At 43.5% G+C, this 25,551-nt stretch overlaps 1 protein-coding gene and 1 long non-coding RNA gene across 2 annotated transcripts in view; both read right to left on the bottom strand.

The window, feature by feature from the left end:
* Nucleotides 1–12,011, bottom strand: part of adamts10 (ADAM metallopeptidase with thrombospondin type 1 motif, 10) — a 193,316-nt gene extending 181,305 nt beyond the window's left edge. The window contains 1 exon segment of the mRNA XM_034180151.1: nucleotides 11,866–12,011. The gene's annotated coding sequence lies outside the window, so the exon portion shown is untranslated.
* A 588-nt stretch (nucleotides 12,012–12,599) lies between these two features.
* On the bottom strand, nucleotides 12,600–25,248 carry LOC117519539. Its single transcript, XR_004563335.1, has 3 exons — nucleotides 25,148–25,248; nucleotides 15,028–15,032; nucleotides 12,600–12,613 (listed from the first exon to the last, which is right to left on the bottom strand). It is a non-coding gene; the product is annotated as an uncharacterized LOC117519539 (long non-coding RNA).
* Nucleotides 25,249–25,551: the final 303 nt, after the last annotated feature.

Here is a 25,551-nt window from a genome sequence, read left to right as displayed (position 1 = left end):
TTTCCACAGACACAGAGCTGTGGGACTAGAAAATTAAAACCTTACTAGATGTAACAGGAAGATAAAAGAATTTATTTTTCATAATACAAACACTTTCAGAGATTTCCTCAATCAGGTGGCAGGGAAAATGCTATTTTCTGCTTCATTAAAAAAAAAGCTAATGATAAAGATTCAGTGAGTCAGATATTCCAAATTAAAATCTTCAAAAACTTGAAGAGTTCAGAAACTTGAGTTCTTTCTGTACTGTGCTATAAATAAAATACCATCTCCTGATTAACTGCACAGTATTCCATTTCAATTCATTTTTACTGAGACCGAGGCACAGTCTGGTGTGCTTTATTACAACAATACAAAATGACTTCCTCAGAGCCACAGTTACAAAAACAGACCAAAGCTAGGATCAGAAGTCATGTTTGTATGGGTGCACTTCGCTTTGGCGTCTCCTAGTTTCCTATACGGACTGCAAAGTCAGCTAAATCCAACCCTTGCCCCCAGTAAAGTCTGGCCACCCAGTTCACTCTGTCTCACCCAGCCTTCCTCCCTCCCTCAGAGCGTCTGGGGAGAGAAGAGCAAGCGGAGACGCCGCACTGGTCCAGATTGCTGGCAGGTAACCAACTGGAGCCAAAGGTAATCGGAAGCAGATGGGAAACCTTTTGGTGACGAAAAGCAGGGGAACAAGTTGCCTCTTGAAATGGAAGGAAAAAAGAAATGCACAAAACCTAAGGGGATAGAAATAGAACCAGCTGAGGGGGAAGCTGGGTGAGCCATTCTTGGGTGTTAATACCCTGACTGAGTGGGAAGGAACGGCTGAGTGGGAGAGTGCAGAAGAAGTATTGGAAATTACACTACAAGACCTGAAAGCACTGAGGGGTCTTTGTCCTGTTGCAGATTCTGTAAAACGTGGAACAACGGAAAGTCTTTTTCTTTCTTCTCTCCCTCAGGCTTTCTCCCAGTCATTTCCTGCACAAGCCAAATTCCCCTGCATTTTCATGACCGCTGCTCCCACTCTCAATTTATTGTGCAGCTATTAAACTTGCAGCTTGATATCAAATGCTTTCATTACTAACTCTCATCTTGTTTATTTAACCGGAGATCAGACTGCTTGGCACTGCTCCCTTTGGTGGCCTTTATGTGGCTGATTAAAAAGATTTGTGAATGGTTGTCATGTATCCTCCAAAACAGCACGCATTCACCATGTGCACAGCATCCTGAGTAAATTATTGCACCATTACAAGCTGCAAAAAATAGATATATGAGCCGTCTCACCGAGGTGACGGTGTCGTCCATCTTCAGCGGCGTGCTGTGCAAAACGTTTCCTCTGAGCTGTATCAGTTTTTTCAATAAGAGTCATGTTCTGTGACTCCACCAAACTGCAACAGACTCTCAGCTTTTATCGTGAGGAGCTGCTCTGACAGCTACGCTACAGCTGCAGCCAAGCAAGAAAGCAGACGGCGCTGCAGACAGGCCGCGCAATCGCAACGCAAACATGATTTTCAAAAGACAGAGGAGAAGGGGAGAAGAAAGGGGCTATTGTTAACAAAAGACAGAGAGAGAAAGAGAGGGAGAGAGAGACAGAGACAGAGAGAGGTTGGGCCACTTTCCATAATTAAGTGGGAATTGAAGAACGCCAAATCTGCAATGTAATCAAGTACTGACTTGCAAGTCAGTACTTGATTACATTGCAGTACTTGACAAGTACTGACTTGCACTCTGAAACAGTCTGACACATCCTTTTTTGTAACCTGTTATCTATTTGTGAACAGCGCCTGGTGCTTTTCATGTGGTGCACACGAAGCACAGTGAGGGTTGTTTTGTTGTTGTTTTTGTTTGTTTGTTTTTGGCAGGTAGTCGTTACCAAGGAGAATCTTACCTATCCACAAAACGAGCACCTAATCAATGCTATATGACCACTTCAATGTAAAGTTGTACAAGGCAAACACAGACTAAGTGTATCCCTCACATGCACGCACAGCGTGCACGCTGTCTCCACTTTGATCACAGAGTGGCTCACAAATCGGCTTTAGGTTTAGTTTATTATTTCATTAAACCCCTGGCGCGGCTGTTCTATTCTAATAAGCCCAGGAGGCCATGGGATCAAATGCCCTGTAAGACGCGGCGCTTCACGCTGCTTTGGCAGCATTTACTCCCCCAGAACCACCCAGACATAATAAAGCAGTCCAGATTCACACGAGTCTCCGCAGCAATCCCTAAACAGGTGAGAGAAATAAAGAGCTGAGAAAGGCACAGTATCTCAGACTAAACTTTGTCTGATGTAAATGGGGGGGAGTCATTCCTTTTGTATTTTCCCCAAATAAACAGCGTGCAGATGAAAAGTGAGAACATAAACAGAAAGGAGGATGTGCTCCCCTTCTCTGAAAATGTGCGTCTCAGGTCTGAAATAAAACTTAGCAAGAGTGCTGACTCAGCACGCTAAGTGCAGGTGGCACAGGACAGCAGGGCACCAATGATCCCGATTTCATTGTTGGGTCACAGGTACATTCATTTTTTTTTACATTGTTTTGTCTATAAAATGTAAAAAATAAAAAATAAAAAAAAAAGCAAGAAAATAAAAGATCATTTCATTTCAAAACACACAGTGTTCACCACACCTTGGCTCCTGGATGGCAACCACCCAGACAGACAAGCGGTCCATCCCTACCTCTCGAAAGTAACTATCTATCGGCTGCAACAAGGTGAAGTGCAGCTGTAGGGTGGTGCAAACCAGCAGCTTAGATACCTTTCTTGGAGAGGAAAGTTTTGTGTCCTCATGGACAATGTTGTGATCTTTGTGGGAATCAAGACATACTCGAACTGCAACACTTGACAAACTGAGTGAGGAATCAGAGTGTCTGGGTTTTCAGTGATCCCGGTTCAAGACACTTCAGTCTTTCAATGATTTACTGTACTTGGTCATCAGAAATTGATCTGTATGTGGCTTAAATGATGAACTACACAGAGACATCTACTTATCTCAGTACTTACAGCCATGTCTCTGATTCCCCAGCGTCTGGGATCAGGAGATGTTTGCAGCATATGGAGTCATGAGACCACTGGACAGAGGGAATTAGTGATGTTGACATCTTTGGCGAAGAATGAAGGTCCAAGTCTTTAGGGTTGTAGTGCTTCCTGTCTAATTGTATGATTGTGAGACTCGATTGCTAACCAGTGACTTAAAGTTGATTTTGGTCCCAGGTCTCTTTGGAGGAGGTACGTGGGTACCAATGGAAAGACTTTGTATCAAATAGGAAGAATGAGATGAGAATTGACACCTGCACTGTGAGGGAATGCCAACAAACACATTTTGGACATGTGCTGTGTTTCTCTGTGCACGGTCCAGCTCACAGGTGCATTTTATGCAAATACTGACCAACACCAATCTTTTGGCAGGTAGTCGTTGCCAAGGAGAATCTTACCTATCCGCAAAACGAGCACCTAATCAAAGCCATATATATATATATATATATATATATATATATATATATATATATATATATATATATGTGTGTGTGTGTGTGTGTGTGTGTGTGTGTGTGTGTGTGTGTGTGTGTGTGTGTGTGTGTATATATATATAAACATTTGGGGGGGGTCCCTCACAACTGTTACTGAGACATGGCCTCACTTTCGATTCAACAGCTACACTGAACTCAGCTTGAGTCAAGGAAACCAATGTACCTGATTTATGAAAAATGGACATAGAATTCAAAATGTCACTACTTTTGGTATTTGACATCCCACACTCTACTAACTGAACCGCTGTCTCAACAAGAAAAAGTGATGTAACAATTTGCATAGATTTTTTAAAGCTCTTGCCTTTAAAAAATCTAAAGCTACTTTAAAAAAATCAAAGCAAACTGAGACAGCAGTTCCATTTTTAGAATGCAGTGCTAAAATAAAATGTGACAGACATGCATGCACTGAAGGATGGGGGCAGTTCTGTGGTAGCTTACCAGCTGGTGGCAGCTGGTAAGCGGAAAGAAGAAGCTTCTTCTTCTTTCAACTGCTCCCGTTAGGGGTCGCCACAGCAGATCAATCGTTTCTATCTCACCCTGTCCTCTGTAACTTCCTCTGTCACACCAACCCATGTCCTCCCTCAGCACATCCATAAACCTCCTCTTTGGCCTCCCTCTTCTCCTCCTGCCTGGTGGCTCCATCCTCAGCATCCTTCTCCCTATATACCCTGGGTCCTTCCTCTGCACATGTCCAAACCATTTCAATCCAGCCCAGTCTCATTTTTTTTTGTTTGTTTGTTTTTCGTGCTCCCGTGACGAAATTAGTCAAATTTTTGTGACGGAGCTTTTTTAACTCACTATTCCTAACCGTACTCCCACCCCCCACCCTAACCATAACCACCCTGACCCCCCCGCTTCACTTTTAAGTTTGTGCAGCCATCACGGAATGAATGAGAATTAATTCATGCTGCAGTGATGAAAATGAGGCGCTTTTCGTCACAATATCACAAACCAATAGATTAATGTATATTTCGTGCTGCTGAAGCACGACTTGCCGTGAGACCAGGTTGCTCAATCTCACCTCTCTGACTTTGTTTCCAAACTGTCCCACCTGAGCTGTCCCTCTGAAATGTTCATTCCCCATCCTGTCCATTCTTGTCACTCCCAAAGAGAATCACAACACCTCCAGCTCTGCCTCCTGTCTTTTTGTTAGTGCCACCATCTCTAAACCGTACAACATAGCTGGTCTCACTACCGTCTTGTAAACTCTCCCCTTCACTCTTGCCGATATTCTTTGGTTACAAATCACTCCTGCCACTTTTCTCTACCCACTCCACCCTGCCTGCACTCTCTTCTTCACCCCTCTAGCACATTCTCCATTACTTTGGACAGTTGACCCCAAGTATCTAAACTCATCTACTTTCATCACTTCTACTCCTTGTAACCACACTATTCCAGTGGGCTCCCTCTCACTTACACTTGTACTCTTTTATTCCCCTTCTCTCCAGAGCACAGCTCTACCTCTCTAGGCTGGACTCAACCTGCTCTCTACTCTCACTACAGATCACAATGTCAACTGCAAACATCATAATCTATGGAAAGTCAATTGCTATTGCAAACAAAAAAGGACTCAGAGCTGATCCTTGGTATAATCCTACCTGCACCTTGAATGAATCTGTCATTCCTACTGCGCATCTCACCGCTGTCATAGTATCCTTGTACATGTCCTGCACTACATTCCCATACTCCTCTGCCACTCCAGACTTCCTCATACATACCACAGCTCTTCTCTTGCCACCCTGTCATAAGCTTTCTCTAAATCCACAAACACACAATGTAACTCCTTCTGGCCTTGTCTATACTTCTCCATCAGTATGCTCAGAGCAAACATTGCATCTGTAGTGCTCTTTCTCAGTATGGAATCATATTGCTGCTCACAGATCTTCACCTGTTTTCTAAGCCTAGCTTTGACTACTCTTTCTCATAACTTCATGCTTTGGCTGATCAACTTTACGCCTCTGTAGCTACTGCAGCTCTGCACATCTTAATAAATAGGAACCAGCACACTTCGTCTCCACTCCTCAGGCATCCTCTCAATTTCCAAGATTTAATTAAACAATCTGGTTAGAATCTCCACTGCCACCTCTCCTAGACATTCCCATGCCTCCACTGGAATGTCATCTGGACCAACTTCCTTTCCATTCTTCATCCTCTTCAAAGCTGTTCTCACTTCATCCTTACTAATCTCTTGTACTTCCTGTTTACTCTCGCCACATCATCTAGCCTTTTCTCTATCTAATTTTCTTAATCCATCAGCTCCTCAAAATATTCCCTCCACCTTATCAACACACTCTCCTCGCTTGTCAGCACATTACCATGTACATCTTTAATCACCCTAACCTGCTGCACATCCTTTCCAACTGTGTCCCTTTCTCTAGCCCAGGGGTGCTCAAGTTCAGTCCTCGAGAGCTACCTTCCTGATACTCTTAGTTGTCTCCCTGCTCCAACACACCTGAATCCAATGAAAGGCTCATTAAAAGCCTGCTAACAAGTCTTAGTCTGCTCTAGCCATTTGGTACAAGTCCTTTCTCCTTTTGCCACTTCTCTGTTTGCCTTACACCACATCTCCTTGTACTCCTGTCTACTTTTTCATCTCTCCGATTATCCCAAAAGTTTTTACCAACTTCTTTCTCCTTATACTTTCCTGGACATCTTTGATCCACCACCAAGTCTACCTTCCACTGTCCAGATGTCATACTCAGTACCTTCCTAGCTGTCACCCCCACCACATCTGTAGTACTTTTCCAGTTGTCCAAAATTGCTTCCACTCCATCAAGTGCCTCTCTCACTTGCTCAAAGAATTTCACACAACAGTCTTCCTACTTCAGCTTCCACCATCTTATCCTTTGTTGAGCTCTCACTGTCCTCTTCTTCTTTACCTCTAAAGTCATCCTACAAACCACCATCCTATACTCTCTCCTGCCACCACCTTACAGTCTCTGATTTCTTTTAGCTTGCATCTCCTACAAAGAATGTAGTCCATCTGTGTGCACCTTCCTCCACTATTATAGGTCACCCTGTGCTCCTTCCTTTTCTTAAAGTAGGTATTCACCACAGCCATTTCCATCCTTTTTGCAAAATCAACTACTATCTGTCCTTCCACATTCCTGTCCTTGATACCATAACTACCCATTACTTCCTCATCACCTCTGTTCCCTTTGCCATCATGCCCATTGAAATCCTCTCCTATCACCACTCTCATGCTTGGGCACACTCTCGACCTCATCAAACTCACTCCAGAAATCTTCTTTGTCCGTCATCTCACACCCTACCTGTGGGGCATATGCACTGATGATATTCAATCAATCAATCAATCAATTTTTTTATATAGCGCCAAATCACAACAAACAGTTGCCCCAAGGCGCTTTATATTGTAAGGCAAGGCCATACAATAATTATGTAAAACCCCAACGTCAAAACGACCCCCTGTGAGCAAGCACTTGGCTACAGTGGGAAGGAAAACTCCCTTTTAACAGGAAGAAACCTCCAGCAGAACCAGGCTCAGGGAGGGGCAGTCTTCTGCTGGGACTGGTTGGGGCTGAGGGAGAGAACCAGGAAAAAGACATGCTGTGGAGGGGAGCAGAGATCAATCACTAATGATTAATGCAGAGTGGTGCATACAGAGCAAAAAGAGAAAGAAACAGTGCATCATGGGAACCCCCCAGCAGTCTACGTCTATAGCAGCATAACTAAGGGATGGTTCAGGGTCACCTGATCCAGCCCTAACTATAAGCTTTAGCAAAAAGGAAAGTTTTAAGCCTAATCTTAAAAGTAGAGAGGGTGTCTGTCTCCCTGATCTGAATTGGGAGCTGGTTCCACAGGAGAGGAGCCTGAAAGCTGAAGGCTCTGCCTCCCATTCTACTCTTACAAACCCTAGGAACTACAAGTAAGCCTGCAGTCTGAGAGCGAAGCGCTCTATTGGGGTGATATGGTACTACGAGGTCCCTAAGATAAGATGGGACCTGATTATTCAAACCTTATAAGTAAGAAGAAGAATTTTAAATTCTATTCTAGAATTAACAGGAAGCCAATGAAGAGAGGCCAATATGGGTGAGATATGCTCTCTCCTTCTAGTCCCCGTCAGTACTCTAGCTGCAGCATTTTGAATTAACTGAAGGCTTTTTAGGGAACTTTAGGACAACCTGATAATAATGAATTACAATAGTCCAGCCTAGAGGAAATAATGCATGAATTAGTTTTCAGCATCACTCTGAGACAAGACCTTTCTGATTTTAGAGATATTGCGTAAATGCAAAAAAGCAGTCCTACATATTTGTTTAATATGCGCTTTGAATGACATATCCTGATCAAAAATGACTCCAAGATTTCTCACAGTATTACTAGAGGTCAAGGTAATGCCATCCAGAGTAAGGATCTGGTTAGACACCATGTTTCTAAGATTTGTGGGGGCCAAGTACAATAACTTCAGTTTTATCTGAGTTTAAAAGCAGGAAATTAGAGGTCATCCATGTCTTTATGTCTGTAAGACAATCCTGCAGTTTAGCTAATTGGTGTGTGTCCTCTGGCTTCATGGATAGATAAAGCTGGGTATCATCTGCGTAACAATGAAAATTTAAGCAATACTGTCTAATAATACTGCCTAAGGGAAGCATGTATAAAGTGAATAAAATTGGTCCTAGCACAGAACCTTGAGGAACTCCATAATTAACTTTAGTCTGTGAAGAAGATTCCCCATTTACATGAACAAATTGTAATCTATTAGACAAATATGATTCAAACCACCGCAGCGCAGTGCCTTTAATACCTATGGCATGCTCTAATCTCTGTAATAAAATTTTATGGTCAACAGTATCAAAAGCAGCACTGAGGTCTAACAGAACAAGCACAGAGATGAGTCCACTGTCCGAGGCCATAAGAAGATCATTTGTAACCTTCACTAATGCTGTTTCTGTACTATGATGAATTCTAAAACCTGACTGAAACTCTTCAAATAGACCATTCCTCTGCAGATGATCAGTTAGCTGTTTTACAACTACCCTTTCAAGAATTTTTGAGAGAAAAGGAAGGTTGGAGATTGGCCTATAATTAGCCAAAATAGCTGGGTCAAGTGATGGCTTTTTAAGTAATGGTTTAATTACTGCCACCTTAAAAGCCTGTGGTACATAGCCAACTAACAAAGATAGATTGATCATATTTAAGATCGAAGCATTAAATAATGGTAGGGCTTCCTTGAGCAGCCTGGTAGGAATGGGGTCTAATAAACATGTTGATGGTTTGGATGAAGTAACTAATGAAAATAACTCAGACAGAACAATCGGAGAGAAAGAGTCTAACCAAATACCGGCATCACTGAAAGCAGCCAAAGATAACGATACGTCTTTGGGATGGTTATGAGTAATTTTTTCTCTAATAGTTAAAATTTTGTTAGCAAAGAAAGTCATGAAGTCATTACTAGTTAAAGTTAATGGAATACTGAGCTCAACAGAGCTCTGACTCTTTGTCAGCCTGGCTACAGTGCTGAAAAGAAACCTGGGGTTGTTCTTATTTTCTTCAATTAGTGATGAGTAGAAAGATGTCCTAGCTTTACGGAGGGCTTTTTTATAGAGCAACAGACTCTTTTTCCAGGCTAAGTGAAGATCTTCTAAATTAGTGAGACGCCATTTCCTCTCCAACTTACGGGTTATCTGCTTTAAGCTACGAGTTTGTGAGTTATACCACGGAGTCAGGCACTTCTGATTTAAAGCTCTCTTTTTTAGAGGAGCTACAGCATCCAAAGTTGTCTTCAATGAGGATGTAAAACTATTGATGAGATACTCTATCTCACTTACAGAGTTTAGGTAGCTACACTGCACTGTGTTGGTATATGGCATTAGAGAACATAAAGAAGGAATCATATCCTTAAACCTATTCATCATCACTCCTTCAATTTCCAGTGAACGCATCAACTAGCATCTTGTGTAGCCACAGCGCTCTGATCTCTTTCTTCGTCTTCCTTCGTTATGATGAAATAATGCTGAATTTATGTGAAAATGATTGTTGTACAAAAGCTTCAGATATCTGTCACTGAAATAGATGATGACTGCAGTGCAGTTTTAAGCAGAAACTAGGTGATAATCATGAACCGCGGCTGAAGACGCATTTCACAGAGAAGGCAGGGCAGACCGATTTTCAGGGGTGACTGTTCGGTCTGTGACACCGGCACTCAGAATGCAGTGGCTGCACACCCCATGTGGCTGAGTTTAGAGAAAAAAGAAGCAAATCTTGCTATTTAGAAGTAGCATACATGTAGAATTGGTATGTCTGCCCAAACACAAATAGAAATGTACCACACAATATGTATTGTATATTTGAGTCATTTAATCTTGTATTTTCACAAGATTAAACTCCCCTCATGCACCAAGCCAAATTTCTCCTAAGGGAGACAATTAATAAAGAACTTTGAGCTTTGAAAATGACCAAATTTAAAAAAAACAAAAAAACACTGAAATGATACAGGTCCAGAATCCAGATTAATAAAACAAGAAGTATATTGGTGAATCAGATTCAATGCAATTGTGAATCACTATGTGATCAATGAGCCTGCAAAGTAAGTGCACCGACCCTTACAAAAGTATCCATCATTGGATCAAACACATATAATATAATAAGCAGCTCATGATTATTGTTATCATTTTTGGTTAACCTGTCAGTTGTTTTTATGGGTAAATGCTTCATCTACAAAATGACAAAAAATGTAATTCCAAAAACACCAAAGCAATGTCTAGATTACATCATTTCTATGACAAACAAGCAAACAGACCCTGCACACTCTTGAACTGTCCAGTAGGTGCCAGTGTTCAGCAGGTGGTAACACAGCGGAGGAAGCATTCCTTTTCTTATGTACTCTGGAACAATTTTACAAAACACGTGTTGCAAAGGTTACAAAACATTTCTGGACAGGGTTTCAGGTGTGCCATTAACAATGTGCTGTGCCAGTGACAAGTTTTGGTGTCATCCATTCCCCAGCCACACAATCTATCCATTGTTTAACTCCAGTTTTACCTACCTGTTGTGTTGTATATTTTGTCTCGTATTTAGCCATATGGTGCAAATCATGTTTCTCCCTGTGGTTGGTTACTAGCTTAATTTGTAAGTTGATGCTCAAGGTGGGTGCTACATCCAGCAGGTGGCAGACACGTCTGTCAGATATTCCATACTTGGCTAAACAAAGTTGCTTTTTTGATTGCTCTGGTGCATCAATGTTAACTACTGTCTAATCACTTCATCCTCATTATGTGCTCTTTTGATTTTGTGAGTTGCAAGATAATAAAATTTATGGGTTTTGAGTTATTGCTTACACAAGCTGTGATAAATGAACCCGCCCACTCATCTACATTTTCGGCATACAAGCCCTGTGTTGCTACCATAGAGAATGAACAAGCGAAAGTAAAAGTCTCACATTTCAAAAGCTGAGTGGTGTGGCTTGTTTTTTCTTGAAAAAACAGTTAAAATATTTTTTCTGTCAATTAACAAATCAATTTACTGAATACTTGCTTCAGCTCTACTGCTGCAATTCTGTTACTTCTGAAATAGCACTGAAACATTCTGCAATGAAATCAATCAACAACAACAAAAGGGCTTCGATAATCAATTAATCATTTTGTAACTTACCAAGGAAACACCTTGATTACATTTCCCTATGATGCGCTGAATACAATTATTGTTTATGGGCAGCAAAATATAAACATAAGCAACTTTAAAACATTGCCATACACTCAAAAAAATAAAAACATAAGAAAAGTATACAATGTGGACACATTCTGATCATGTGCAACTGATGTACATATTCAAACCATGTAAATTCAACAGATGTTTTTTTTTTTTTTTTCAGTGTGGACTTCGGGACATACTCTTACTATTGTGACGTTTCATAGTTGCATTGCTTTGAGGAAAGTCATCTTAATTGCTATCAATGCCTTTGTCAAACCTAATGTATCATACAAGATTGTGAATCCTGGTGGAATCTTTAAAGGTGCGCTCTGTAATTATTTTCCATGCGGGAGAAACCTGCAGGCTGCTCCCTCATCCGGTGAATGTCTGCTGCAGCCACATCATCCGTTCACCACATCAGCTCTCAACGGTCATCGGAACCAGGTCCAAACAGCCGCAGCACTAATCCAAGGGGACGTTTTTCATGGATTAGCAAACTGAAAATCCATTCGGGATGTGATGTCGTTTGAGATGCACAGCACCAGAACAGGCAGAACCCTGAGTGCCACATACTGAAAGTCTCTGCAGAGAAAATCTCACGAGAGACGAGCGCGCAAAAAGTCTGACTCCAGTACGGCGACATGACCGTTTTCTGTCTGATTTGTGCATGACAAAGTGTAGAGTGACGACGGGCTCGGTGACTTACCCTCCCGTGTGTCTTTGCAGAATTTTCCCTCTTTGTATGTGTCGTCTATCGGCTGCTGCTGCAGAACAGAGAAGAGGTGGAGGAGGAGGCTGCTGAGGAGAACTTCCAGCAGCTCCACAGTCACTGCTGTCAAGTTACCTGCACTAAAGCTCTCACACATCCTAACACAAATTTCAAAATAAAACACAGCCGCACGCAGGCACGCACGCACACACACACACACACACACACAAACATGAACAAGACCCTGAGATATTTGAACTTCTCCACTTGGGACTCAACTCTCCGCTGATCCAGAGGGGACAATTGAGCCTTTACTGACAGGGGACCATGGTCTCAGATTTGGAGGTGCCAACTCCCACGGGGAACAAACGGTTCTTGATTTACAATTCGATTTATGCTCCTATCCTCACCTACGGTCATGAGTTTTGAGGAATGACCAAAAGAACAGGGTTGTGGATGCAAGCAGAAAAAAATTAGGTTCATTCATCGGATATCTGGGCTTACACTCAGGGACACAGCGCTGCTCTTTTGCATTGAAAGGAGCCAGCTGAGGTGGTTGGGGTATCTGCTGAGGTTGTCCCCGGTCTTCTATCTTAGAAGGTTTTCCTGGTATGTGTACCTGGAAGGAGGCTCAAGGAAAGACCCAGGATAAATTGGAGGTGGAATATCTCACATCTGGCTTGGGAATGTCTTGGAATAGGCCTTGACTGAGAAGAGGGAAGTGTGAGATAAGCTGCTTGATCTGCTGCTACCGCAGTCCAGACCTGAATAAGCACCATATCAATGAACGAAGAAACGACTCAATGAATTTAGAAAATATTGTTGATTACAGAGCTCCAAGCCTTTATGGGACCCTAAAGCCCAGGTTACACATAGACGGTTTTGTCGGCAGGTAGTACGTAGAATGAAGTTCGCAGTAGTTCCGGCTGTTCTCGCGGTGGAAAGGGGCAGAGCATTTCGCCGGCGTTTGAGTCGCTGAACCAGACCTCTTGGTAAGTCCTTGCCGCTGCCAATTTTCTTTTAGGAGGCATACTGGAGCTTCTCTGCAAAAATATCTGGAGCTGGCCGCAAGTGAGAGGCCTGCATGCAGCGCGCTAGCGTTTTTATACTGACCGTCGCCTATCGGCCGTTTGGAATGCCGTTAACCGGGAGGTGGCGTGTTTAGAACGATGTACTGTCCGCTAGCGCCGCCATTTTGTCTGCCTCTGTTGCTAGTTAAAACGCCTTTGAGGACGCCGATGTGGGCTCTATCACCGTTTTACACGCCGTTGGTTAGGGATACAACGCCAATTACGGCAGTGTAAACTGCGACACTACAGGAAGGAGCAGGATGACACGCCGATTAAAAAGTATCAAACGCCGTTGTTCGCGTTGTCTCCGTCGTCATGCGAATTCTCCTGGAGCACTCCCGGAATTATTCGACATGTTGAATAATTTTTTCGACAATTCCTGGTAAAGCCAGAACTAAGCCACGCCCCCTAGTGCTGGCGTTGACAACGGCGTTTGATCCTTAAGACGGCCAAAAACTCTTCCGGGACGCTTCCGGGAGCTCTTACCGTCTATGTGTAAACAGGGCTTAAGCAGAATTTTACTTTAGCCCCTCAATATTTTATAAATAATTAACTACCGTCAAAGCTTGATCCTTTACACACTGTAAATCTCATAAAGCCGTTCATTTTCTATACCTACTTACTCTAAACAGGGGTCACGGGGGGCTGGCACCTATCCTAGTAGTCATAGGGCGAGAGGCGGGGTATACCTTGGACAAAACGCCAGACTATGGCAGGGCCACATTTAGACAAACTCGTTCACACACCTACGGCCAACAAACCTGCATGTCTTTGGAAATGAGAGGAAGCTGGAGAACCCAGAGGGGATCCATGCAAACATGAAGAGAACATGCAAACTCCACACAGAAAGGACCAGGTTGGAAGCAATTCCAGGATCTGCTTGCTGTGAGGCAGCAGTGGTAACCACTAATCCACAGTGCTGCCCTTGATACCCCATTATAGTTTTGTTAGTTCTGGCTGTGTTACTTACATCATACAAATTTCTGCTGGCTTGTTTTTACCCAAGTATAGATTTTTAACCTAAAAAGGGAGCAAACTTACAAGAGTGTTCTAATTTTCACTTCACTAAGTGGCATTGTGAACCTCAGGTACTGAAAGGTAACAACATAAACCAGCAGTCAATGTATTTACGGTCAATAAGTTAACTATTTTGCCTACTCTGGATCAACAAATTGCAACAAATGTGCAAAAGTGCAGAACAAACTACAAATAATATCCAATAATTAAAAATAAATGCTTACTTGTTAATTACAGCTTCTTACATTCAAAAGTAAATGCAAATATAAAACACAGTATTAAATAAATTACATGCTTAAATAATTAATCACCTTCAGTCACAAAATGACTGAAGGTGTTTAACAATATACTTTTAATGGTTCAAGAATTTTCATTCATTCATTCATTTTCTGCCACTTATATGGGTCCGGGTCGCAGTGACAGCAGAGCAAGCCTCTCATCCCACACTTCCCTATCCTCAGTCAAGTAAGATTTCAGATGCCTCCCCAATCCACCTATTGATCTCATGCTCCAACTCACCCAAATGGTGAACAAGAGCCAGAGATATTTAAACGCCTCAAGTTTGTCTGGCGGGTGCCCGCAAGTTTGCCTGGCGATCCAGGGAGGAGTGATTCAAGAATGAAGATGAATAATTATTTTCTTAAAACTATGTTCAGATTTGCCAAAAAAACAAAACAAAAACAAAAACAAACAAACAAACAAAAAAAACAATATCAAAATATATCATTTCAGTAGAATTACAGCTGACAGGATATATGACAAAAAAATTCAAATAATTTTTAAAAAATAAGTCAAATAAATGTCAAAAGATTGAAAATTGCATGGTCTCAATAATTTCAAAAAGTCAGTACAAGCATACATACCCTTTAAAATCTCCTTTAAATTATCACTTTTACAGCCAGCTTTCTTTCAACAAATCAAGGGAGTGATACAAAAACTTTTTCCAGTCAGTAAAGTTAAGACGACCAGTCATGAGCAGACACAGTACTTTAGTGTAAGATCATTTTGTTAGAGCATCCTCACATTAAAAAAATATGCAGTGATAGTAAATGAAGAAGACTAATGTTGCTACTCTGGCTAATATATCTTGTGAGGCAAGAAGCACTAGTGGTAATTGGTCCCAGCTGTCGCCAAGTAGAACAGCATACCTGTGACCTGTCTTTCTTGGTCTGACCAAATGCCACCTTTCACTTCCTGTTTGTCTGTGAACATGAACACCTCGCTTAATTCAGATCAGTGAGGATGATGGTTCCCAGCAGCTCTACACAGTCTCACCATAAACACTGAGTGTCTTGGTGGCTTGCCTCACTAGTGTCTCGCCTGCTACAGTCAAGAATTAATGAATTCTGAATTTATGAACAGTGGAAAGAAGCTACAGCTGAGGGTTAAATTGCAAAATTTTAAAAACACTTATTTTGAAAGCAAGAACCTTCCGTTCCTTGCTTGTTTTGACTCATTTTGGTTGATTTTAGTTGGCTAGAGTGGCTGGTTGGTTGCCATGAGGTGCTCCAATGAAGGGGAGGTGGAGGGGGTGCCAGTCTGTGTGAGTATGTAGGTGGTGGAAGGTGAAATTTTATTTGTGAAATTGCTTTTAAGGGAGTGCAAATGTGTGTATTTATCATAAAAATATAGGTGGACCCTGCAATAGACTGGCATCCTGTCCAGGGTGTACCCCACCTTGAACCCTACAACCGCTGGGATAGGCTCAAGTCCCTCTGTGACCCTTGATGGGAGTAAGTGGGTATAGAAAATGAATGAATGAGTGACTTTTAAGTGAAGTCACTCCCCCCACCCACCCCCCAAAAAACAAGCAAACATTCTTCATTTGAGAATTTTGCTTTTATTCTTTTATTTGCTGATATTATGAGCTTTCACTCTTCAAAGGTCTTAAAGGATTTCAGTGATAAGTTAGCATTTAAAAACAGGCAACATGTGTGTAAATGCACATACAGTTCAGTGACAGTTCCCATGAACGGTGAAGCAGTGACAAATGGAAACGTGTTTGTTCTGTCACACGGTCCACTGGTTGGTCACTTTAAATTCACCACAAACAAACTGCATCAGAGATCACCAAGTCAACCAGGGTTCTCCAATCATGGTGGTCACACAACACACAAAGTGTGTGTGTGTGTGTGTGTGTGTGTGTGTGTGTGTGTGTGTGTGTGTGTGTGTGTGTGTGTGTGTGTGTGTGTGTGTGTGTGTGTGTGTGTGTGTGTGTGTGTGTGTGTGTGTGTGTGTGTGTGTGTGTGTGTGTATGTTTGTTTGGCCCTGGGAATGTTGATAAATGTGTAGCAGACAGACAACTTTGTGGTTAGACAGCATTTGTTACGGTCGAGCCGAATGAACCATGACAGGACCCACAATGCAGGGAGCTGTGATGAAAAGTAAAATGACAATTTTAATGGTATAATGATACAGAAGGATTTGGAATGTTGCAGGAGACACAGGAGGCAGGAGATACAGACTGGACCAGAACAGGTGCGGTGGCAAGTGACCGGAAACAGGTGGCCGCCCACTGAGCTGACAGGGAACAGGAAGGCGGGAACAGAGAACAAGAGAGCTAGAGAGCTAGACAAAAACAACAATGCCCTTGCATGGTTGACGTCATACCTGACCACACATTCTCACTGTGTTTTGTACAATAACACTACCTCTAACCTTAGTGACATGAAATTTGGGGTTCCACAGGGGTCCATCTTAGGCCCCCTGCTTTTTCATTTTAAATAGCACCCCTTGGGCACATATTGCGGCGTTTTAGGGTTACTTTTCACTGCTCAGTTATACATGCCGAAAACTGCTGGTAATCTCATCCACATAAAATCCTTAGAAGATTGCCTTGCATCAGTGAGAAGCTGGATGTCTAGCAACTTCCTACTTTTAAACTCTGATAAGACTGAAATGATGGTTCTTGGTCCAGTGAGACATTGGCATCAATTTGACCAGTTAACGATTAGCCTAGGCTTGTGTGTGATACATCACACTGACAAAGTGAGGACCCTTGGGGTAATTTTTGATCCTATGTTGTCCTTTGACCTCCACATTAGAGATATTATGAGGAGTGCTTTCTTCCACCTGCGAAATATAACGAAGATTCGTCCCATCCTGTCTATGGCTGATGCTGAGACCATGATTCATGCGTTTGTCTCTTCTAGATTGGTCTACTGCAATATTCTATTTTCTGGTTTACCGCAGTCCGGCATTAGGGGTCTCCAATTGGTTTAAAATGCTGCTGCCAGAGTTTTGACACAAAGCAGAAAGTTTGACCACATTACACTAATTTTGGCATCTCTTCAGTGGCTTCCTGTCCCAGTGAGATCAGATTTTAAGGCTCTGCTACTATCCTATAAAATTGTTCACGGACTGGCACCTCCCTACCTAGCTGACCTAATTAAACCCTACGTACCAGCCCGGGCTTTGCGTTCTCTAGGTGCAGGACTACTTAGTGTCCCTAGGGTGAATAAAAAGTCTGCGGGTCAAAGAGCTTTCACTTATCATACCCCTGTTCTGTGGAACAGTTAGATTCTGTAGAGACTTTCAAGTCCAGACTTAAGGCACACTTATTTTCCCTTTTGTATGGCTAGCATACTGGCATAGTATGTTTCTATGCTTTTTACTCTTTTAATTAATTTTATTAGGAAACGGAGCGGGCCGCAGCCTCAACTTTATCTAAATTCTGGGTCTTTTAGTGAAGCTTAGGGCTAGTGGCTGGCGATCACCTTAGTATTTCTTCTGTTTTTCTTGTTGTTTAATGCTGACAAATTACACTGTATTTGTCTTTCTGATGCTTGATTCTGCTTTTTTCTTTTCTCTCTGTTTGAGGTGTGGCTCTATCCAGAGATGGGTGTGGTATCTGTTCCAGAAACATTCCTGTGCACCGGCAACATTTCCTGTATGTTTGTTTTGTGAATTGTTTTGTAATTTGTGTCTGTCGCATGGCCCAAGCAGAGGGTCATCCCTTTGAGTCTGGTCTGCTTGAGGTTTCTTCCTCAGAGGGAGTTTTTCCTTACCAGTGTTGCTCTGGGGGTTGGTAAGGTTAGACCTTACTTGTGCGAAGCACCTTGAGGCAACCTTGTTGTGATTTGGAGCTATATAAATGAAAATAAATTGAAATTGAAATTGAACATGAACACTATCTATTACAGATAGAGTGGCCAGGAACCATGTTGTGATAACTGAGTTTCTGGCTAAGGTGGAAAGGCTGAACCAGAGTTTATAAGCAGGTGTGGTGATTGTGGACAGGTGCACTAATCAGCTCCGTGAAGTGGCACCTGGAAAAAACAGAAAGGGAGGGGGAGCAGAGAAGAGCAAACACCAAGACAGCACAACAGTTCCCCTCCAACAGGAGCCCCTAAGCCACCCACCAGGCCTGCCCGGGTGGGCACAATAGAAGTCCCGCAGGAGGGAGGGGTCCAACATGAGGCCCCATGACACCCAGAAGCGCTCTTCAGGTCCATAACCCTCCCAGTCCACCAGATGCTGAAACCCCCGGCCCCGGCAACAAACATCCAGACTCCTCTGCACAATCCAAGAGGGATGACCAGCAGAAGAGGGATTGGCTGGAGAGCACAACAGACAAGTGTGCTCAGGCTTGATCTGGGAGACATGGAACACGGGACAAATCCGAAGAGACTGGGGCAGACGAGCTGAACTGCTGCTGGACTGAGTACCCGATCCACTACAAATGGGCCAATGAGGTGGGGTGCCAGTTTGCGGGACTCAGACTTGAGAGGGATGTCCTTTGGGAGATAGCCACACCTCTTTGCCCCGTCAGTACTGGGGAGCCGGGATATGATATCGATCTGCATGACGTTGGGTCCTGTCCCTCGTCTGGAGCAGGCCCAGACAGGCCACCTTCCACTTCCACCAACAGCGCTGCAGATGGGCCTGCACAGATAGTACAGCTACATTTTCTTCCTGGGCCGGGAATAAGGGATACTGATAACCCAGAAAATACTGGAAAGGAGAAAGTCTGGTGGCAGAGCTCACTTGAGAGTTGTGGGCGTACTCCACCCATGGCAACTGAGTACTTCAGGATGACGGATGGGAAGATGTAGCACACCGGAGGGTAGACTCAAATTCGTAGTTCACCCGTTCTGCCTGGTTGTTGGTCTGCGGATGGAAACTGGATGAGAGACTAACTGAGGCCCCGAGTGCAAAGCAGAATGTCTTCCAAACCTGGGATGTAAACTGGGGTCCTTGGTCCACACAATATCTAATGGAATGCCATGCAGTCGTAATACATGGTGGACTAGGAGGTAGACTAGGTGTGCTGCCTTGGAGAACCAGTCCACAATGGTTAGGATCATGGTGTGTCCTTGAGAGGGAGGGATAACGCACGAGGCTTGCTAAACACCTCACCCAGGTAATGGTAGCAGTCGGGGATAGTAGTGAGATTAGAAGGTGAACTCAATGACTCTCTGGCACCTAAACTAGGGGGCATGGAGGACTGTAAACACCGGCTGTGGCAGGCTTCACTCCACCAGGTGATTGTACCGGTCAGCCATTCAAAATCCAGGTTATGGAGGGTGAGCCACACATGCCCCAACACCAATGGAGAGGAGGAGGAAGCAACAGAGAACTGCAGAGTCTACCGGTGATTACCCAACACCACTAATGTGACTGGTTCAGTTTGATGGGTTATAATGGGTAAACAAGTGCCATCTATGGCGTGAACCATGAGAGGAGTGTGGCGTTCCACCATGGGATGTGCACTTCAGTGACCAAAAAGTTACACTCCACTCCTGTGTCTATAAGTGCCGGAACAGAAACAGACTGATGCTGGAACAGAATGGTGGCAAGGATCTGGGTGCGCCTTGTGACCCTGATTTGACTCCCCCGTAGACTGAGCTTTTAGCCAAACTGGACAATCACTTATGAAATGACCCCTGGCACTATAATAAATACACTCCCTGGTCAAAATCCTGCCCTGTCTCTCTTCAGGGGTTAATGTGGTCCTGCCAAACTGCACTGGTTTGTCGACAGGTGGCGTAGTTGTCCTGGGGAGTGTATTGCCGGTGGAGCCAGAGACAGATGGGCTGGGATTAGGTAGCGGAGGCATCTGAGTAAAGACGCATCTCCCGCTATCTCTCCCTCAACTGGTTATTGATTGTTATGGCTAGGGAGTTTTTCTTAACAATTCGGGTTCATCCCGGACTCCCAGCTCACCTTTGAGTTGCTCAGAAAGACCATTAACAAACACTTTTCACAGTGCCGTGGGAATTCCAGTCGGCCTACGCCACCAAGACCCTAAAGTTGACTGACTAGTCCATGACACTGTGATTCTCTTGAGGGAGAGACAATATTATGTTTGGAGGTCTTTGTCCACCCAAAACTGTTGGATGAATGCGGTGTAAGTGTCCAATATGGGGAGCCCCAGAGGGCTGTAGCCCATGCTAGTGCATCCCCCGGAGCAAATTGATTATGTACGTTATTTTGATTTTTTTCTGATTGGTTGTGTATTGTGAAGGGTGTTGAGAAAAGACAAATGAACATTGCATCAAAAAAGTAGCACAGGTATCAACATTTCCATAGAATGGCTCAGGGTGACAGTGGGTTTGCGTGATGCAAAGGCTAGTGGCAGAGCTGATGGTGCGGGCGTGGGCAGAGATGGTACGGGAGTGGGGGTGTGATCTGAGCTAATTGATTTGTAATGGTGGTAAGCTGCAAGTCAAACTGAGATACCTGCAGGGGCAAGGACTGTTGTTGGTCTGTGAGGATTTGGATATGCTGTTGTAGCTGACCCAGGAGTGTCCTCTGTGAGCTGAGGGCCAGATGTAGCTTGTCTGCTCTCGCTGGGACCATGACTTGGCCAGAAATTCCTGTTATGGTCGAGCCGACAGGACCCACAATGCAGGGAGCTGTGATGAAAATGAAAATGACAATTTTATTAGAATGATGATACAAAAGGATTTGGAATGTTGCAGGAGATGCAGGAGGCAGGAGACACAGACTGGACCAGAACAGGTGTGGTGGCAAGTAACCGGAACCAGGTGGCCGCCCATGCTGTGGGAACAGAGAACAAGAGACTGGTCAGAAAAACTCGACAAAAACAACATGAATGCTATCTATTACAGATAGAGTGGCCAGGGACCATGTAGTGATAACTGAGTTTCTGGTGGTGGAAGGGCTGAACCAGAGCTTATAAGCAGGTGTGATAATTGTGGACAGGTGCACTAATCAACTCTGTGACGTGGCACCTGGAAAAACAGAAAGGGAGGGGGAGCAGAGCAGAGCAAACACCAAGGCAGCACAACAGCATAAAAAAACTTCATTTAAAGATTGTGTGGACATGTCACCAAATCATTTTAAAATATTATACAGATGAATGGGCTTCATCCTACCTGAAAATTTCACAAAGACTGTGAAAGCAAAAGAACCAAATGTCATGAAGCCATATTAAAGCTAGAGGGTGACCCAAATTTCACTAAATTTACAAAATTTAGTTTCTACTGAAATCCAAGTATTATGATGTCGGTTTATTTTGGAAATGTCTTGTAAAATTACAGCTCATTTTAATGAAGAGAACATATTTATTTGGGGGTAATTCCATAATTAATATTTTATTTTCCTTTTAATGGCATCTGGAGGAGGGTGTGTGTGTGTGTGTGTGTGTGTGTGTGTGTGTGTGTGTGTGTGTGTGTGTGTGTGTGTGTGTGTGTGTGTGTGTGTGTGTGTGCCTGTGTGCGCGCATACATGAGCTTTTGAAAAGACTGAAAGTTACTTTTGATGGCGGCTGATGCGCGCACACGTAACGTGCACGATAAGGACCATGAGATGTGTTGTAAATCCCTTCAGAGGTGTTATCAGTTTGCAAAAACAGTGTTTTTACTTTTAGAAGTGTTTTTTTTTTCTAGCTGGCTTTTACATAATATGTTAGTTTTACACAGAAAACACAGAAAGCACAGAAAGGTTTTGGAGTGGATTCCGCCATGTTGGAGTAGCAGCCAGAGAGAGACCAGCCAGTGACATCACAGTGCCTTTCTACTTTGTTTGACTGTCAATGTGTCCTTGCACAAGTCTGGTGAAACTCCCATGTGATCTATGATGTCACTGTCATGAAAACTTGAATATATTGAATGGAACTAAATATATATTGAACTGAATATAAACTGAACTATCAACTGTTCACCAAACAACAGAAAAATGAAACATCCCGCCCTGAAGTTGGGCACATGGAATGTAAGAACAATGACACCAGGCTTTTCTGACAACCTGCAGGAAGTAAAGGACGCTCGCAAGACAGCCGTCATCGACAGAGAACTGAGCAGACCGCAGATGGACATTGTCGCCCTCCAAGAAACCAGGCTCCATGGAACAGGATCTGTGAAGGAGAGAGATTTCACCCTGTTTTGGCAGGGGAAATCAGCAGGTGAGGTTAGAGAACAAGGCGTGGGCTTCACAGTCAGAAACAGCTTACTGGGGTCCATAACCCCGCCAGCAGAAGGAACAGAGCGAATCCTGTCTTTCTGACTCCTGACATCTTCAGGACCAGTCAGTCTCATCAGCGCTTACGCACCAACCTTGACATCCTCAGCAGAGACAAAAGATAAGTTTTATGATGACTTCAGTGCTGCTGTAAGGGAAATTCCTGACAATGAGCTACTGCTCATCGCCGGTGATTTTCATGCAAGAGTAGGTGCCGATTACAACTCCTGGCCCACCTGCTTGGGTCAGTTCAGCACTGGGAAAATGAATGAGAACGGCCAGCGCCTGCTAGAGCTCTGCTGTCACCATGGGCTGTGCGTCAGCAACACATTCTTCAACACAAAGCCTCAACATCGAGTCTCTTGGAGACACCGATCCAAACATTGGCATCAACATGACCTGATTCTCACCAGACATGCCAACCTCCCCAGCGTCAAAATCACTTGCAGCTACCAGAGTGCCGATTGCGACACTGATCACTCCTTGGTGTGCAGCAAAGTGAAAATCCATGCAAAGAGACTGCCCTGCAAGAGAAAGGAGGGCAGACCTCGCATCGATACCAGCAAGACATGTGACCAGGGAAAAGTGGAAGAGTTTGCGCATGCAGTGGAGCAATCTCTCCCAGGCCCTCCCACTGCGAATGCCCAAGAACGATGGGAGCACTTCTGAGATGCCATCTACATTGCTGCCATGTCTACCTTCGGAAAAAAAAAACAGCAAGTCAGCTGACTGGTTCGAGGCCTACGCAAAAGAAATGATACCAGTCATCAAGGACAAGAGAAATGCCATGGCAGCTTACAAAACCAAGTGAGCGGAATCTGGAAGTTCTCTGCACTGCTCGCAGCAAAGTTCAGCAGTACACCAGGTGATGCGCCAATGGCTACTGGGTCCAGCTCTGTTTGCAGATACAGACCACGGCTGACACGGGCAACATCAAGGCGATGTATGATGGCATCAAGCAAGCACTGGGCCCAACGCAAAAGAAAACTGCCCCTCTGAAGTGTGCTACAGGGGAGATGATTCAAGACAGGGAATGACAGATGGAGCGCTGGGTAGAATATTACACTGAGCTATACGACAGGGAAAACGTAGTCACAGAAGATGGCCTGAATGCCATAGAGTGCCTACCAGAACTGGAAGAGCTTGACAAGGAACCAACCACAGATGAACTCCGCAGAGCAATGGACTCTCTTGCCTCTGGCAAGGCACCTGGGAAAGACGGTATTCCCGCCGAGGTACTGAAATGCTGCACAGAGATGCTCATTACTGAGCTGCATGAAATCCTCTGCCTCTGCTGGAGCGAAGGCGAAGTACCACAGGATTTTATGGACGCTAACATCGTCACACTGTATAAAAACAAAGGTGAAAGAAGCGATTGCAATAATTATCGCAGCATATCCCTCCTTAGTGTGGTCAGAAAGTCTTCGCACAAGTAGTACTGAAGAGACTCCAAGTACTTGCAGATCAAGTCTATCCTGAATCACAGTGTGGCTCCCATGCCAATAGATCCACCATAGACATGATTTTCTCCCTCAAGCAACTTCAGGAGAAATGCAGGGAGCAAGGGCAGCCACTCTTCATCGCCTTCATCGATTTCATGAAGGCCTTCGACCTAGTCAGCAGGGAAGGACTCTTCAGAATCCTCCCAAAGATCGGATGGCCACCCAGGCTTCTCAGCATCATTAGATCCTTTCACGAAGGCATGAAAGGCACAGTCGATGGTTCAACATCAGATACCTTCAACATACAGAGCTGAGTGAAATAGTGTTGTGTACGGGCCCCCACCCTGTTCGGGATCTACTTCACCGTGATGCTAAAACATGCATTCGGAACTGCAACCAAAGGAATCTATCTCCGTACAAGGACAGATGGAAAACTCTTCAACATCTCCAGACAATGAGCAAAGACTAAAGTCCAGCTGAGGACCCTGTGTGACTTCCGCATGAGTTCACTCCCTGCTGGCTGGAGTTCACTCCAGCCAGCTGTCTTGGTTAATGGAGAATGTTTACAAGTGATTCAAATTTAACCTTTAAGGACCATGTAAAGAAAGTGTCCAATATCATAAAATTTAACTTGTCCAATTTTAAGCATATAAGACCATATTTAACTGGAGATTCAGCAAGGGCTTATATGCACTTAATGATATTTAGCCACATCACTTATTGTTATACAACATGGTCCCAGACAACAGAGAGTACTTTGAAGCCCCTGAAATCTCTGTTTAAGAGAACTTTAAAAGTTTTAGATAAAAAGCCTTTAAATTATCATTATTGTAACATTTTAAGTAAGTACAGTATTTTAGATTTTGAAAATTATCAGATGTTTCTGGATGCTTGCCTGGTTTTCAAAGTTCTAAATGGGCTGGCCCCTCCGCCTCTAAAAACATTTATTGATAGGAAAAATAATAATAATGGAATGGGCGCCAGAGCATCAACAAGAGGGGACTATATTGTTCAAAGACACAGGAATAAATTTGGCCAAATGGTGGTGTCTATCAGAGGAACAAACTTATGGAATGCTCTGCCAGAGCACATCAGAAACTGTGGACAATATTCAATTTTCAAACAAGCTCTTAAAAATTGGTTGAAAACTAACCAGTCATGTAGCCATAGATAATTATGCTCTTTTTTTTTTGGTCTCTTTTAATTTTCAGACTGATCCTTTTATTTTATTGTAAATAGTTTGTTGTCAAGTTGTGTGTGTCTGGTATAATGTCAAATGTCTATGTTGTCAGATTTATTGTTAAATGTTTGTACCTGCCTTAGGACAATGGATGAAATTTAGCTCTTGTGCTAACTCTGGCATATTTATGTTGAAGCTTTTGCTGACTCATTGATTAATATGCACTGTCCTAATTCAAATAAATAAATGAAATGAAATGAAAAGCAGACAGACCAGAGACAGACTTCATCTGTCCTCCTCTCTACCGGAGGGACTGTCATTCCCGCATTGGCCTGTCCAGCCACACCCAACGTTGCACCAGAGTCAACACCCAGAGAGCAACTCCATAGTCTCTTGAGACTGAAGGATGTCTACATCACTGGGCCAATGTACTGTAGTATTGTAATGGAGGGTCAGTCTAACTGTTTGTAGGCCTAGTATTCCATATATATTTTTGTACTTTATTTTTACATAGGCTTACTGTATACAAGTGCTAAATGCACATGATTTC

This window comes from Thalassophryne amazonica, chromosome 10 (assembly GCF_902500255.1).
Source record: "Thalassophryne amazonica chromosome 10, fThaAma1.1, whole genome shotgun sequence".
NCBI lineage: Eukaryota > Metazoa > Chordata > Actinopteri > Batrachoidiformes > Batrachoididae > Thalassophryne > Thalassophryne amazonica.
This window is presented reverse-complemented; position numbering and strand designations above follow the sequence as displayed.